The sequence below is a fragment of the Anarhichas minor genome, unplaced genomic scaffold (genome assembly GCF_050575085.1).
Source record: "Anarhichas minor isolate MPS153535 unplaced genomic scaffold, ASM5057508v1 ptg000005l, whole genome shotgun sequence".
Lineage (NCBI taxonomy): Eukaryota > Metazoa > Chordata > Actinopteri > Perciformes > Anarhichadidae > Anarhichas > Anarhichas minor.
Genome location: NW_027466451.1, coordinates 3,885,522 through 3,902,500, shown reverse-complemented (window position 1 = coordinate 3,902,500; position 16,979 = coordinate 3,885,522). Strand labels below are relative to the sequence as shown.

The 16,979-nt window shown below is 43.0% G+C and overlaps 1 protein-coding gene across 3 annotated transcripts in view; it reads left to right on the top strand.

Moving 5' to 3' along the window:
- zfpm1 (zinc finger protein, FOG family member 1) overlaps positions 1–16,979 on the top strand; it is a 119,644-nt gene that overhangs the window by 14,706 nt on the left and 87,959 nt on the right. The window lies entirely within an intron of this gene.

Genomic DNA, 16,979 nt, shown 5'->3' with positions numbered 1-16,979 from the left:
TCTCCTCTCCATTTCCACTCCTGCGACAGATAAGAATGGAAATACTGACTTCATAGCTGACTGATTAAAGTGTCTGCCTTTCTTGATAATACACAGATAAATTATGTTTTTTTTTCTTCCTCTTCTTCTCTCCCTCTCTCTCTATCTAGAAAAAGGGTGGGGCGCAGCAGGAAGAAGAAAAACCCTCTCCTCATTTCATTTCTCTTTTCTTTTGTCAAGCTTTTTTTGGAGGAGGAGGAGGAGGAGGAGGGAGATGAAGTGCAGAGAGAAGGGGGGGGGGGGGGGGGATTGAGAGAGTCTGTAGTGGTCTTACCATTGGGAGGAGAGTATGGAGATGTGGAGTGTATTTTATTTGCAGATCCTGAAGGCAGCGTACATGTTAAAAAGACGGCACAGAACGGGCCATCGGCAGCAGCTTGAGTATAAAGGAAACTTGTATTGCTGGCTTTACGGGTCATTATAAAGGTAACAAGAGTGGCTGGAGGAGGGGGGGCATAGAGATGGAGAGATAGACAGAGAAGGGGCAGACAGGCCTATTTGCAGCCCAGTGAACTCCCACTGCAGCTACAGACGTTTCCAGGTTGACTCTTTTTTATTTTTTATCACTGATCGCTCCAGTTTGATACCAGGAGAGATCCCTGATGGTGATGCTCCCTGCATCCAAATCCTCTAACCCATTTGCTTTTTATCACCCCCCAACACACACACACACACACACACACACACACACACACACACACACACACACACACACCACCAAGCAGCCTCTATCTCCCTCCCTCTCTTATCTTTAGCTCTCCAGCTCTCTGTCTGTCCAACTGAACTTCTGTCCTCCTTCCTCCTCCCCCTCCTCCTTTTCTCAACTCTTCCTCGCTCCTTCTCCACTAGTAGAAATTCCCCATCTGCACCATCACTCCTCCTCTCCTCGATGCAGGAGCGTCTGCTGAGGGTTATGTTGCACTGGATGAGGTTCAAATAAATGGCAAATCAGGGTTCACCGTTTTTTCACTTCGGGCAAGCGGGTCAGAAAATCTACTTGGTCAAAGTACATTTTTACGATGCAAATTATTATATTCATTAGTGGTTATCAAATAAGAACAAAGACTTAGTTCATTGTTACGTTTGATTATATTTAAGTAATGAGTAGCGATGAGAAGGAGGTGAGATGACTCACTCCGTAGCTAATTCCACTATCAATCCGGAAGAATCTGTTCAACTCGAGCCCGATCAGACAATTGAGTCGCTAGCTTTACTGACGTGACGTTTTACTGGCCCTAAGACCCTTTCACAGCCGACGTCATCTAAAATATGCGTGCGCACAGTGTCAACAGAAGTGGCGTTTTGTCCCAGCCAATCAGCCGAGCTGGCTTTAAACGCTGAATTATAACCGTCACCGGCATCAGAATGTCTGCTGGTGTCATGTGTCAGGCTCAAGTTCTACACAATTCAAACAGGATCACGGCCGCTTCAGAAGCAACGGGTGTTTCAGTGTAACAGGTCAACGTGTTAACTGGTGACTGTCAGCCCAACGTGTCCATGGTTGCCCATAATAACCTGAATGGTTGTTAGATAATAAACAGAGATTCAAATTGGTTGAAGGCTTTTACGAGGACACCTTCATGTTCTGTTGATGACAGCTGAGAGGCACCAGTGAACACGGTCACTGGTTAAACCCAAACACCGGCGGCATGTTGATTACCACTGTAGCGGCCATATTGAGAGTGAATAAAGTCAGACCTCCGAGTCTCTGTCATGTGTTTGACGTTCTGCACACGGAGTGGATCATCTAGTGACTTGTAGCTCCTAATGCCTCTCTGTATATATCTGGACACTACATGTATTCTATTCACTATTTGTTCAGGTTGCATTCTGGATCTTTGGTGGTCAATGTCCTCACATAGCTTGATAAACTCTGCCATACATCCGTGTGCACACTAGGTTTCCACCATCTTGGGGGAAAATGTTGGTTCACACATTGACACTATCAATAAGAAAGTGTAACTGTAAACCGATCAGCACCCCAGTCAGTAAGGGGGTGAAGGAACTCCTTGTATCATAAATGTGAGGTCTCAGTGAGGTCAGACACCTCTCATAGGGGGACCAGCACACTCCAACAACCTTTTTGATCGATGCTAAGATTTAACCCGAATTCATCCTGAACCAGAATTCAATTTGATTTCATTATTTTTGATGCTACCAAAAAGCACAACAGCTCTAGCAATGTGAATCAAAGTAATCAGACTGATTCCATCTCTTTATAATAAAAGCACATAAAAGGGATGCAAGCAACAGGGACAGAAACACGTCAACACAGACCAACCAGGCTGCACTAGTATCTCAATTAAAAGAAGCCGCGGTGCGTTAGTCCATTCATTATTAGAACATGAGACGTGTGGTCAGCTCGTCAGCATGTGGGTCAGCAGTCGTCCCTCCAGTGAGTCGGTCAGATGTTGTGTTCTCCAGCAGGGAGCAGCGGGACGGAACAACACGCTGTTTGTCCGGGCCACACTAGCTGACCTTGATAGATTAGACCCAGAGAGGCTTTTCTGTCTGACACAGAGCAATGATAAGTCTGTGTGTGAAATAGTTTTTCCTCTTCTCAGAAATATGGCTGCTGGACGAGGACAAGTGTGTGTGTGTGTGTGTGTGTGTGTGTGTGTGTGTGTGTGTGTGTGTGTGTGTGTGTGTGTGTGTGTGTGTGTGTGTGTGTGTGTGTGTGTGTGTGTGTGTGTGTGTGTGTGTGTGTGTGTGTGTGTGTGTGTGTGTGTGTGTGTGTGTGTGTGTGTGTGTGTGTGTGTGTGTGTGTCAGTCAGCTTCTACCAACCAATCGTCCTATCTGTGCCTGCTAATAAGCAACTCCCCTCCCACCTGACCAGATCATATATCTGAATATAAGTTATTTTTACAGCCCACAGTCTGACCGCTTCTATCTCTGTAACAGCACACAGCCTCACTGCTGCTGCATTCTACACATCAACCAGAATGAAATGCAGGAAATCAGCTTTTAGGTTGATTTGAAACCAAAAACCTGACTTTACTTTTTAAGGGCAGTGCTCCTTTTTAATTTTGTCCTGAGTGCACAAAGAACGGGGAGTGGAAGGCTGAGACAGAAAGAAAGAAAGAAAGAAAGAAAGAAGAAAAAAAACGAGACCGTGATAAAAAGCCCAGATAAGAGAATGAGTGTGTTGTGTAGGAGTTGATATCAATGTTATCTATCTGTCTTTTTTTCCACTCTGCGAGCCCTTCTGTTGTTTTTTGAGCCCTTATCTTGCTGCACCAAAATGCCAGGAACAAAAAGGGGAGAAAGAATGAAATTACCGTGCAGATTATTCATGGGGTTTGGCTGATAACATGTTGATGCCAAAATTAGGACCAATACACAATGCACTTTTTCTTTGCTCTGCAAGTGTTTTTTGTAATTGTGTGTGTGTTTGTGTGTTTGTTAAGGTTTTTGCATTGTGTGCAAGCTGTGCGTTGATAATTTCTTGCCGTTGCTTGCTATTAGCAGATTAGACCTCATTTAACTCTTTATGCCCTCCCTGACATCAATTCATTACACACACACCCTCTGTCTCTCTCTAAACACACACACACACACACACACACGCACACATTCTGGTGGGCCCAGATAAGCTCAGTCCTCAATCTGTCTCTAATAGAGAGGCATCAACCGGCAGCGGACAGGTTTGAGTTTCCACAATGACAGAGCCCAAACGTCGTTGTCGACAATGGTGGCAGGAACGGCCCGCCCTGATTGGCTGCTTTGTACCACGGAGCCGTCAGATGCCGTCCCAACAGAAGACATGAAGACAGGCGGGTCAGCAGCTTGACCCCACTTTACATCTGAATCCCTAATTGCTCCTATGCTTAATGCAATAGCTCTGTATTCCCTGCTGACTGTGTGTGTGTCTTCCTCTCATAGGTATAGTGTTTGGTATAATTCAGCATACTAGTCCGTATTGCTTCCACAATAACTCATTAAAGCTAGACCAAACTTGGAAATCCACCTGACCTGTCAGACTAAAAGCACGGATTTCCGTTTGAAAAATTTGCACGGAACTTTATAAACACAGATGTTAAACGTTCTTGCTTGCACACCCTGACGGAACATTTGCGTGGGGGTAAAATCTGCGCATTTCTGGATGTGGAAAAAAATGTTTGACCAATACAATCCTCTGGTCTAAGTGATTAAAACTACCACTGTGATTCTGCAAAAATAATTAGTCATGTGATTCTGTGAGTAGCACAGAGAATGTGTAATTTTAGAACAATGGGCTGCTACGACTACGTCAACAACCAAATAAAGAACATTGTATAGCTAGAGATCGCCCAATAAATGGGATATGATGAGGATGGTAATGTATCGTTCATACACTTGTTATGTTTTGGTCACGGAACAGCTAATGTTAGCGTTAGCAGGACATTTATTTGATGTATTGTGTAGGTAATGTTAGCCCCCTTAGACATTGTCTGTCGGGAAAGGTTTTTGTTGTGTGGAGTGGAAGCTGGCGCCATTGACAAAAATGGAACACGGCAATGCTGATAATTTAAATTTACTGAATATTTTCACTATCAATTTATCTGTTTATTTTATTTATTAATTCTATAAGATTAACATCTAGTGAAGCTGACACCTAGTGAACACCTAGTGAAGCTGAACATCTAGTGAAGCTGAACACCTAGTGAACACATAGTGAAGCTGAACACCTAGTGAACACCTAGTGAACACCTAGTGAAGCTGAACATCTAGTGAACACCTAGTGAAGCTGAACATCTAGTGAACACATAGTGAACACCTAGCGAAGCTGAACATCTAGTGAACACCTAGTGAAGCTGAACATCTAGTGAACATCTAGTGAAGCTGAACATCTAGTGAACACCTAGTGAAGCTGAACATCTAGTGAACACCTAGTGAAGCTGAACATCTAGTGAACACCTAGCGAAGCTGAACATCTAGTGAACATCTAGTGAAGCTGAACATCTAGTGAACACCTAGTGAAGCTGAACATCTAGTGAACACCTAGTGAAGCTGAACATCTAATGAACACCTAGTGAAGCTGAACATCTAATGAACATCTAGTGAAGCTGAACACCTAGTGAAGCTGAACATCTAGTGAACACCTAGTGAAGCTGAACATCTAATGAACACCTAGTGAAGCTGAACATCTAATGAACACCTAGTGAAGCTGAACATCTAGTGAACACCTAGTGAAGCTGAACATCTAGTGAACACCTAGTGAAGCTGAACATCTAGTGAACACCTAGTGAAGCTGAACATCTAGTGAACACCTAGTGAAGCTGAACATCTAATGAACACCTAGTGAAGCTGAACATCTAATGAACATCTAGTGAAGCTGAACATCTAGTGAACACCTAGTGAAGCTGAACATCTAGTGAACACCTAGTGAAGCTGAACATCTAATGAACACCTAGTGAAGCTGAACATCTAATGAACACCTAGTGAAGCTGAACATCTAATGAACACATAGTGAAGCTGAACATCTAGTGAACACATAGTGAAGCTGAACATCTAGTGAACATCTAGTGAAGCTGAACACCTAGTGAACACCTAGTAAAGCTGAACACCTAGTGAAGATGAACATCTAGTGAAGCTGAACATCTAGTGAACACATAGTGAAGCTGACATCTAGTGAAGATAAACATCTAGTGAAGCTGAACACCTAGTGAAGCCAGGGTAGGAAATTTACATATTTTTGCCCCCACTGACTGAAATCCAGGGGTATTTAAATAGAAATTGGGGGTACTTTTTGAAACTTGTGAAATAACATTTAACCTTTGTTCAAAATAATAAATATACTTATTTAGGCTGACAGTATATGAGCAATTGTCATCAAATGGCAATAATAAGACTATTAGCAGTAGTCTACAGATTCAAAGTGTTTTCTTAGATTTTTTTGAACAAAAAACAAACATAAATCAGACAATCATATTCAATTTTATTCTTATTTCTTTGTGGTTATTTATTGTTATTACATTTAAACAACTATTAACAATTATTAAGTCAACGATGCTTTGATTACATATACATCAGTCATTGTATGGAATTATTGTGAAAATCATTTTTATAGCACCTTAAAAATTAAAAAAATGTGCCATTTGAAGGTACAAATTTAGTTCAGAGTTTTTACTGAGTAAAATATCTTAATTGACTGTCAGTCAGGTATTATTCATTTCCAGCAACCCTCAAATCAAAGAATAGAGACACTTTACGCACAATTTAGGTGTATTTTCCCTTTAACTCACGAGATGCAGGTAGCATGTTTTATACTTAATGTGAATATAATTCATTTAATCTAATTTCCATTATGCAATATGTGTAGTTTGTTGGCATCTTATTCTGAAAACCGGATATTCGTCTGAAGAAACCGGATGTTGTCTCACGTTAATCTTTCTGCTAACTTTGCAAAGTCCTTCGCTCGCTCCCGTTCTGTGCCGTTTGAATGAGTTTACCGTGAATGTCAGCATATAGGTGCACTAACATGTAAGTGTCTGCTGAGTTGACCGCAGTCTCGCGTCTGATTAAGAAGCGCACATTTATTTGTTTAGAACGTTCGGTTCTTCACGCACAAGCAACATCAGTCAAGGCCAAAATCAAAAACATTATATGGCAACTGGACCGGGTCATATAGGCTACGATGTTTTTGACAAGTTCATTAAATTATCATTATTATTAGAGGAAATTATGGGGGCATTTTTTGCCCCTCCTAGTGATATCAGGGGCAAAATTATATTTCTTAGGGGCAGTTTTGCCCTTTGCCCTCGTGTATTTCCGACGCTGTAGTGAAGATAAATATCTAGTGAAGCTTAATATAACACAGGTAGCCACAGGCCCATGTGTTGTTTTTAAAACAGGTTTCCAATCATGGTTGTGGTCCTGGCAATGGAACAATGCATACCACCCAAAAATGGTAAATAACCAACATCAAACAACACTTGGTAAAACTAAAGGCTCTAACACAGGTTATCTCTCATTTTGGAAATGAGAGTGGGATTGTCTAGGCCTAAACCCCTGAGTGAGACAGAGTTTATTCTTCTCTCATGAGCTTTTCATGAACTCACTACTGCTCGTAGCATCTTTAAGGTGGCACATTGAGCCAGCTTTATGAAAAGTGAGTAACATGTGCATAGTAAAATTACTACAACTGTTTTATGTTTTGTGAGACATGTAAAAATAGAAAGTTACTGCTCAAAGACACTTTTTTTAGCGTGTTTCTCTTTAAATAATCAAAAGTTTTTATTCAGTTTCAAACACCTAAACAATCAACGTCCTCCATTTCTATCATTATTATAGCACTATATATAAATATATATTTCATCATTATGAGGTTTCTCAGTGAAAAGATATGGACTCACCCACCTTAACTAGCATCTCCATCTACAGAGGGTGTTGCCAGGTACAGAAGATTAATGAGACAAAGTACAGAATGATAAACCATTAATTTAATACCTCATAAAATATCTTTTATGAGGTTATATTCCTTATTTTCTATGGTTAGATTTTATGAGGTTATTCTAACGGAGATTAGGATCTCTGAGAGAGAGAGAGAGAGAGAGAGCCTTGTGTTTCACACTCCACCCACTTTTTCACCATAGGTCACCTGGTATGCCACCCTCTGCCCCCCCCCCCCCCAACCCTGCTTCTAGCTCAGGTTACCCGCACAAGTGTGTGTGTGTGTGAGAGAGAGAACAAGCACACAGTTTTACACATTTCTTTTTACAAATCAGCATTTCATATGCTTAATGAATATCAAAACAGTTAATTATTTTGTCTACGGTCCACATCATTGATCAGTTTGAACTCATGTGCCATAAAACGCCACACAAAATTCTCAATTCTAACATTTGCAAGCGTGCATTTCCACAAATGATTGCGAAGGCAGGATAACGATATATCGGACATCGTCTGTAATTTCCTCCGGCTCATCGCGGCTTCCTTGCCCTCACCTCTTTGTGCCTCTTTGCCCCCCCCCCTTCCGTCCACCTCCCACTTCCATCACCAGCGAGTCCTCTTGTCTGTGTATTAGTATTAGCAGCGCAGTAGTGTCCCCTGAAGTAAAACAATCTGCTGTAATCTATCAGCGTGTTATCGGCCCTATCTGAGAGTCGAGAAAGCCAGGGCCGGGGCTGTGGCGCCGCTCTCCGGAGCTGATAAAGTTTCAGAGTTCAGCGATGATGAATGTTAAGAAACTACACCCTCGTTACGACGATGTGGACTTGGCAAAGCGGAGCGATGGGGAGGGGCGGGCGGAGGTGGAAAGTGGAGAAAAAGGGGAAGAAGAGGAGGGTGGCGGCGGTGATGGGGAGGGGAGCGAGAGAGGAAAAGGAGGTCGTCTTGGCATCAGTCGTGGGTCGAGGGGTCAGGCCCCGGTGGGTGTTGTTTCTTTTTTAAACACAGACAAACACACACACACCAGGTCTGTTCTTTCCTTGGGTTTCTCTGCACCTGGAACAGGGCTCACTTTCTTCTTCTTCCCCACCTTTAATAGCGTCAGTTATGATGTTTTAAGCCGAGCAAAAAACCTTTGTTTTTTCTTTCAACTATGCACAAAATAGCAATGAAAATATCCTTTTAGAAGAAATAAAAACGTAAGCTCGCCTTACTTGTCTCAGAAACATTGAATTATTTTTGCAAGTGCATTTCTTATTCTGGATCTTTGGACAGATGTACACATTGATCAGCTGTTAAACACCAGAATCTTCATGGCTGTTTTTTAATTCCCTTTTATTTACCAGAACTTAACAGATGGGGTATTTTTCCCACTATTCAGGATCCCCCCCTTTCTTAAGGGTTACCTGCAGGCCCAACTGTGTCGCGTCGGTATCAAAGTTCTCATCATCCGCCAACTCCTCAGTCAGTCCGTCCCCGTGAACACATCGACAGCTTCTATCTCGCAGCCATCACTGTCAGGCCTCAAAGTCCCCCGATTACGATGCGGGCGATAAGAGAGAGGCGGTTCACAAAAGCAACGGCACAAAGGCCTGATAAAGCATTAGCTAGTTAGTCCACTGATGATTAGTGGGCCATATCTTTTTACACCCGTGCTATTTTTAAATGCGTGGGACGTCTTGATTTGACGGAGGTGTGCACTTCAACAAACCAGGTGCTGTTGGTCCTCTGAGCGGTTGACATGTGAGTGAAAAAGGGGAAACTTTTGAGGAGCCCTCGAGCTACAAACTGCTTGGGAACAAAGCGGCGTCTGCGGCGTCTACCCAATGACCAGCATTCTTAGCCGTGTTATTGTGGATCCTGAGTGTCTGGCTGCTCTCAAGGCTGCAGCTGAACACCAACAGAGGCCAACGGGATGAGTGACGTCAGAGAACTGCTGCTCACATGTTCTCCTCTAGACCTGCCCCTCCCAGGCTCAACACACTACCATCAGCCACATTTAGTAACCTCTTTTAGTCACCTTGTATTTTGAGAAATTGAGATAAAAATAACATAAAACACAAACTACCGTATCATGTTCCGTCCATCTCAGAGATGCCGGGATTTTTCTCCTCCCAGGACGTCACACATTTCCTCTTTGTTTTTCGTTCAGGTTGATCTGCTTCCTGTTACTGTTGAGCGCTGCTTGCTTTACATCATTCTAAAGGACACATCAAGAATGGTTGTATAGGTCAGACCTTTCTCTGTCTCTTCATCCTCATCTTCAGCTCCTGAGCTCAGCTCTTAGGTAAACGAGTCGTCGTGTATAAAAAGCTTGATCCAACACATTCGACAGCACTTTCTCAAAGCAACGGTGTCAAGTCTGCAACAGACAGTCATCCGCGCTGGAATGAGTTCTTATTCCCGTACTCTGTCTCTCCGCCCCATGCCCCACGCCCAAATGAAGAGTTTCACTCACTCATGTCCTGGAACAGCTGGACACTTTTTAGCACACGTTACTCAAACAGGAAGAAATAGTGCTTTTGTTGAGTTTATCATATAATAGTGTGTGTGTCAAAATAACTAGTGTGTGTCTGTGTGTGTTTATAGTTATGATTTGTTGACAACAAGAACAATCTAGACTCTGACCCAGTAACAGACTGGTTGTACTGGACAGCTCCCAGTGGATCAATGTGAAGCACATTTATGGAGCTTAGTCAGTCCCCACTAAAAACAAAGTGTGTTCTCTTCTGACAAATGTTTTTGTTTGTACAGTACATCCTACACACACACACACACACATGCAGACACACAAAGGGAAGCGATGTGCTTCTCAGTTCTTAAGCACACAAAAGGAGACTCAAAATGTGCAAAAGGGAGAATGGGGCGAACCATTGTGATTGTGACAAAGTTCATGAGCGTATAATAGCAGTTAATGCGTGGCGGGGCGCGGGCAGCTTTGTTCGCCAAAGTGCCGAGCTCTTAATAGAATCTGATAGATAGACGCCTGTCTCCTCAGGCCTGTTAGGGGGGCGTTGGGGTGGGTTCAACTCATCAAGCCAATAGTCTCTCTGTCACCCCCCCTCTCTCACTCCGCTCCTTGTCTTACTGTCATTCTATGAAGGAATAATTTGTCAATAATTGGCCGTGTCATTCTCGTCAAGACGGTTTGATAAAACGCCGGCTCTTCGGGGGCCGGGCCGGAGAATATCTCCAAAAAAAGGGGGGGGGGGGGGGGGGAGCGGGGAAAAAGGCAGCATGTGGCAGCAGATCTGAGGCGGCGATAGGGCCATTAAGCGCTTTAGAAGTATTTTAGCTGAATTCACACAAAGCAAAAATAGATAAATAAATAATGAAAGGGGGAAAAAGTGGAACGTCAACTGTCAGGGAAGCGATACAGGCTTTAAGAAATCATTTGGGAGGGTGAAAGATAAAAGATTATCCCTCTTTTCTGCCAACTTATTGCCTCCTCAGCCATCGTTGAGGCTAATTCGCTTACTCAAGCAATCATGTGGCCATACTGTGTGTGTGTGTGTGTGTGTGTGTGTGTGTGTGTGTGTGTGTGTGTGTGTGTGTGTGTGTGTGTGTGTGTGTGTGTGTGTGTGTGTGTGTGTGTGTGTGTGTGTGTGCCACAGCCCCATTGCCTTCAAAGTGCTGCTGGAAAGTGCTTATACCAGCCGCAGTAGCTATAAACTTGGAGTTTGGGGCCAGAATTAGGAGAAATAATGTGGGAATACGAGCCGTGCTAATCTGTTCATTGGAGACTTCAAGATATTTGATACTGTACACACAACAAGAAAAACCCCACAAGAGGTCGGCTTTAAAACATCTGGATAACAATGGCAATGAATGAAACAACATGTTTTGTAAGTTTAATACTTAACAGCAACATCTCTTTCTACAGACGTTGTCCTCGTACTGTCTGATCTTGTGAAGCAGGTTGTAAACAGTCAACATGGGGACTATTTTATTCTTTAGAATGTTGCTCCAATCAAATCAGAATGGACACATTACTCCAGTCATTCGACGGTGCACTTCCATAAGGCCACTTAAACAGGTACAGAAACACAGAAGGGTCAGTTCCTAGTGCTCTTCCTGGTAAACGCCTACATCTGCTGTGTAACGCACACTTTCTGACATGAATGTGTAGTCTTAAAGCCCACGCTGATGACGTCACTATGACCCATAATGCAACTGCTTTCAAATGCTGAGTAGTACAAACCACAACAAAGACGTTGACCTTCATGTGCAGAGTTAGGGGAGTGTCCCTTTAAGCAACGTTTGAATTTTACATCATTTACGCCATGTGCCTTTTCATGTCCTTGATTATTGCATAGGTGTGTGATATGTGAAGATCTCATACCATGTGCTAGCCAGGTCTTGTAGTATTTTTTTTTTTTGTCATTTGGATGTTTATTCATTTAAACATAGTATTCACACACTTATGGAGGACGAAAAATGTTTTTAGTATGAATGCAATAATAAATGTATAAATAAATACAGGAATTAATAAATAAAAGAATAAATAAATGCTGAAATAAATAAAAGTTGATGCCTAAACAGGACATGCATAAATAAATCTATTTCTACATTTATTTATTTATTTCTGTATTTCAGTGTCCGTATGTTAATGAGGTAGGTGGTCCGAACCGCATTGTTAAGCAGGATTGGTCAAGTAGGGGAGCAAGACAGAAGCAACTGATTCCTAGCAAATCATGTAGACGACGTCAAAAAACTAGCTCGCAGCAGTAACGTCTTCCACAGTCTGCAGCTGGGACAGCCGCGCGAGGCTGCTGTGAGACTGACCGCCTGTGAGTGCTTTGGGACGGCGGAGGGGCTCACGGCAGCTCCCGCTGCTCGTTGAGGACAGTAACTGCAGAATGATACGTGCTTTCACGGCAGTCTCCAAAACACCAGAAAAGTCTCCAAAACACCAGAAAAGTCTTCAATAGCACCAGAAAAAGTCGCTAGATTTGTCGCTCGTCACTTTTGACAAAAAAAAATCGCCATGAGGATTTGGAAAGTTGCCAGATTAGGCGAAAAAGTAGTCAATTTGGCAACACTGGGCTAGCCAACGTTACTGTGCAAGGCAGCAGTAGTAGACCAGAAGTAGACACTCCTGTGACCAATCCTGCTTTATGCCGTGTCCACACCAAATTGATCGCGCCGCGTTAATTGCGTCATTCGCGCCATTCGCGCCGCCGGTCTCACCAGGGACCATTTGTGTTCATTCGCGTGAATCGCGCCGGAGAGGGGGCGTGGCTTATCGCCCTGGAAGCCGTTCAACTGTCCGCCATCAACCATGAAAAAAATATCCTCTATTTCTGATTAGTACGTGTTGTGGAAGTCACAGATATCCCGGGAAACTAAACGCCGTCATATCTGGGTTCATAATATTGTCCAGAGGAGATCCATGGATTTTATCGAGCTGTATTCACTGTGTCTAGCAAGCCACACGTCGGCTGTTTACTACAGCTGTATGAACACAAAATAAACTGATCTGGCTGTGATTTAACGGCAATAAACCGACAAAAAGGGACTCCGAAATAACTACGTAATGATGCCGATTTGTCTGAATTCATGTTTTGTTAGTTCTCTCCGCAAGACGACAAGCAAATAACTTTTAAAATACTTGTTTTCTCAATGGAGCTCGGATCGATCGGTGCTAGGCTAAGCTAACATTGTAGCTCCATCAACACTCAACATAACGTCATCTAGACGTAAATACGGCACCGTCTTTTTCATTGTTTGTACCATATGGTTTACACACACACATTTATACACATAGTCTGGTCCGGTCTCTATTGATATGAGGTATCGTAGAGCTCTGGGTGAACACAGACGGCTACAGGATTTATTTCCTGATTCAACAACGGCAGTCACTGATGACAGGAGAAACATCTCAACGCTGATAGGCTATCGCGCCACAGCGTCATGCCATTTTTTCGCAGAAGTTGAAAAATTTCAACTCACGCGTTTGGGGCGTTTTGCCGTTTGACGCGAATTTGCCCGACTTCGTCCGAATTCGCGCCATTGCAAATTCGCGCCACTCCAGTCTCACCGAGTCTGTGCACGCACCATTAGACAGAGGTTAGGACCTCCCACCTCATTAGCATACAGGCACATAAATGAATAAATGTAGGTGAACAGAAATGTAGAAATAAATATATGATACATGTATTTCTTTATGTCCTGTTTGATTATCAACTTTTATGTATTTATCTATACATTAATTAATTTATTTCCATATTTATTTCAGCATTTATTTATTTATACTTTTATTTATTTATTTCTGTATTCAAACATTTATTTAAGCATTTATTTATTTATTCCTGTATTTATTTATACATTTATTAATGCATTTATTTACTTATACTTAAGCCATATTCTGTCCTCCATACACACTGTTCCCTGCGTCTGTGTACAGGTGGACCTGTAAGACCAGTTGAGGTCTGGTTCTGCCTGGCCTCAGTAAACCCACGCTGACCTTTCAGTCAACTGCTCCACTTTGCATACCTACTCGCCATTTCCCTGTTATGCAAATGTGGGAGATACAGAGCAGGCTTCCCAGGAGTGGGGAAGGCCTTGCTCGGAGACATCGAGGGCTCCCCTGTAGAAAGGGTGTGTCCATATTTTCCACAATGATCAGGCTGTTTTCACTTCCTCTAATAATAGGCTTTATAATTAAATATTTTAAATTCTGTGTTTCTGTGTGGTGTTTACATCCATATTTGCTGACTTGCAGTTTCCGTCCTCCTTGTGTTGGCGCATTTCTTTATTGTTGCGTGTTACCGCTACCAACTTATGTTGGGCTGAAAAAATACAAGTAAATGCTTCACTTTCTTCACTAGCTACAAATTTGCAACCTGCCAACAAGCATGAAACGCGTGTTGGCAGTAGAGTAGAGTGGGGTCATCAGAGCCTTTTCCCTAAAAACAGCTTCCTGCTGCTGCTGGAAACAAGATGGATGAGGTGGAACAACCAAAACAAGGTTTATGGCTAATGCCATAATAATAAACGTCACCAAACCAACAGATATTGGTCTCGTCTTACTTTACTAGAAATGAGCAGATCAGTTATATTAGACATATACTGCTGAGGAGCAACAACTAGATCATTTAAAACAAGCTCAATGTAACGCGGTTGCATTTGGTATTTAAAGGAGACATATCATGCTCATTATCAGGTTCCTACTTCTGCCTTTAGAACATATTTACATGATTTAATGTTCAAAATACACATTATTCTTCTCCTATTGTCTGTCTGAATATACCTGTGTTAACGCTCTGTCTGAAACGCTCCGTTTCAGCGCCTGTCCCTTTAAGAGCCCTCCCAGAAGAAGCCCAGCTTGCTCTGATTAGCTTATGAGAAAAATCCGGTGCACCTTTGCAAAGGTAGTGGTGATGCCGTGGGTTCTATACTCTAATGAGGCAGCAGATGACATAGGAAGACTGATCTGATTGGCTTGTTGAATCACGTGTTCTCTGATCGGTAGCCCACAGAACTCTGACTGTGAGGTTTTATTTCACAGTGTGTGGGTTGGTAGACACTCCAGATACCCAGCAGCCAGTAATCATGTGTATTTATTTTATGTTCCTAAAGATTGTTTTCTTCCAGACAGACCTAGTTATCAGTTAGTGATGAAACAGAAGATGTTTCATACCACACAGAGTGTTTCCTACATACCTCCACAATGACGGCTCTCCAGTAAAGGGAAGTTTGTCACGGACACCGATCAAGAGCTGCGCTGGCTTTCTGTGCTGCCCACCACTCTAAAACCACAGCGCGGCGCCGTTAAGTGAGGAGGAGGTAACCCTGCAATCCAGCATTCATTATTCATCAACAGATAGCACTTCCCCAGCGTGGCCCCTCACAATGTAAGGGCCACGCGGGGCAGAAGCTGAGTGCGTGTGTTGGAGAGGGTAACATTAACAGTACCTGTCCTCAGAGAGACATCGCTCTCATCCTGCTGCTTTTATTTCACTTTCAGCTTCAATTTCCATTATTCACCACAGAAAGCCAAGCCACATCTTCTCACGATGACTGTTTGACACTGACGGGCCCCTCCTCCTCAGCACACACACACACACACACACACACACACACACGCACACACACATCTCAGAGGACCATGTGGAGGACTATTATTAATCATGCTCCTATCAGCTCCTCACATCTTCGGTGCTATTTGCTGTTTGATCACTAGAATAATACGGGGGGGTGGTTGGCCGGGGTGGGGGTGCTGGGTTGCCATGGTGACCAGATGGGAAAGGTCAGCCGTAGTTTATCTCATCAGTGATAGGGAACGCTTACTAATTACAGATAGGTACTACCAGCGCTCGGTCCACCGGGCCCTGCCTTAAAACACTATCAGCTATCCACACCGGCCTGATATTCAAATTATCTCTGAAGTCATCCACACACACACACACACACACACACACACTCTCTCTCTCTCTCTTCAGTTAAGCTGTGCGACTCTAAAGCCCCAGAAGAGACCAGACCAGGGTAAGGCCAGTCCAGGTTAAGAAAGACAAGACGTGATGTTGTCATTGGTGTCACCTGGTGACCAGACACTGAGTCCACCATGAGCTAATCTAGTAGAGGCATCCTCCTGCTGGATGAGGCAGGTTCCAATCTCTTAGCTGGCAGAGGAGCCTTTGAGCAACACACTGAACCCCAACCGGTTCCAGAACAGCTGCTCTGAAGCTGATGGTGACCTCTGACCCTTGTTTGGTAAAAGACAGAAGACAGTGTGAGGGACAACAACCTCACGGTGCATTCGAGGATGCTCTGACATTTGGCCTTGAAAGTCAGTTGCTCATCACCTTTAGGAGTCAGAAGTGAACACAGTGAGCGAACATGATCTCATGAGGAATGAACCTAATTCTTCTGCAACAATAAGGTTTCTGAGTTTGAGCTGACAGATTGGTGGATTCATTGATTTGTCAATCAACAGTAAATGATTCTATAATCTTTCTAAACATTCCAGCCTCTTTGATAATTCTCCGTTATGATTTTAGCAGCCTGTGCTCTTCATAATGTCTGTGGTCCAAAGATGGACGAGTCCGGCGGTGAAGTCACGGCGCTCACACGGCCGTATAATATCACGTCTGTACGCTGCTGACGGCTGGACATACATGTTGAACACATGAACACGTGTGTGAGCTGCAGTCAGTCACTGCTTCTATGAATGTGAGCTGCTATTCCTGCAGTAAGCTGAACTGATACTAATAAATGTGAATGTGGTTGATTCGTGGAATTAATAACTGGAAACATGTGATTACTGAGTAAGATCATTTCTTATTTTTTATTCACTTCTGCTGGCGTGTAAATAATTATTATTTTCATTACCAGTTCATCTTTGGATGTTATTTTGATTATTGGATTAAGTCCTGTATATGAAACGTCCAAAACATAAATATTCAACTTTACAATGTTATAGAACATAGAGCAATACATTCTCACATTTGAGAGGCTGGAACCAGCAAATATGTTTCTGTATAAATATACGTGACTTAAATGAAACGATGTTTCAGCACTAACACCCTGAGGTTAAAGGTCAGTCACATGATTAAACAAACTGTGATTG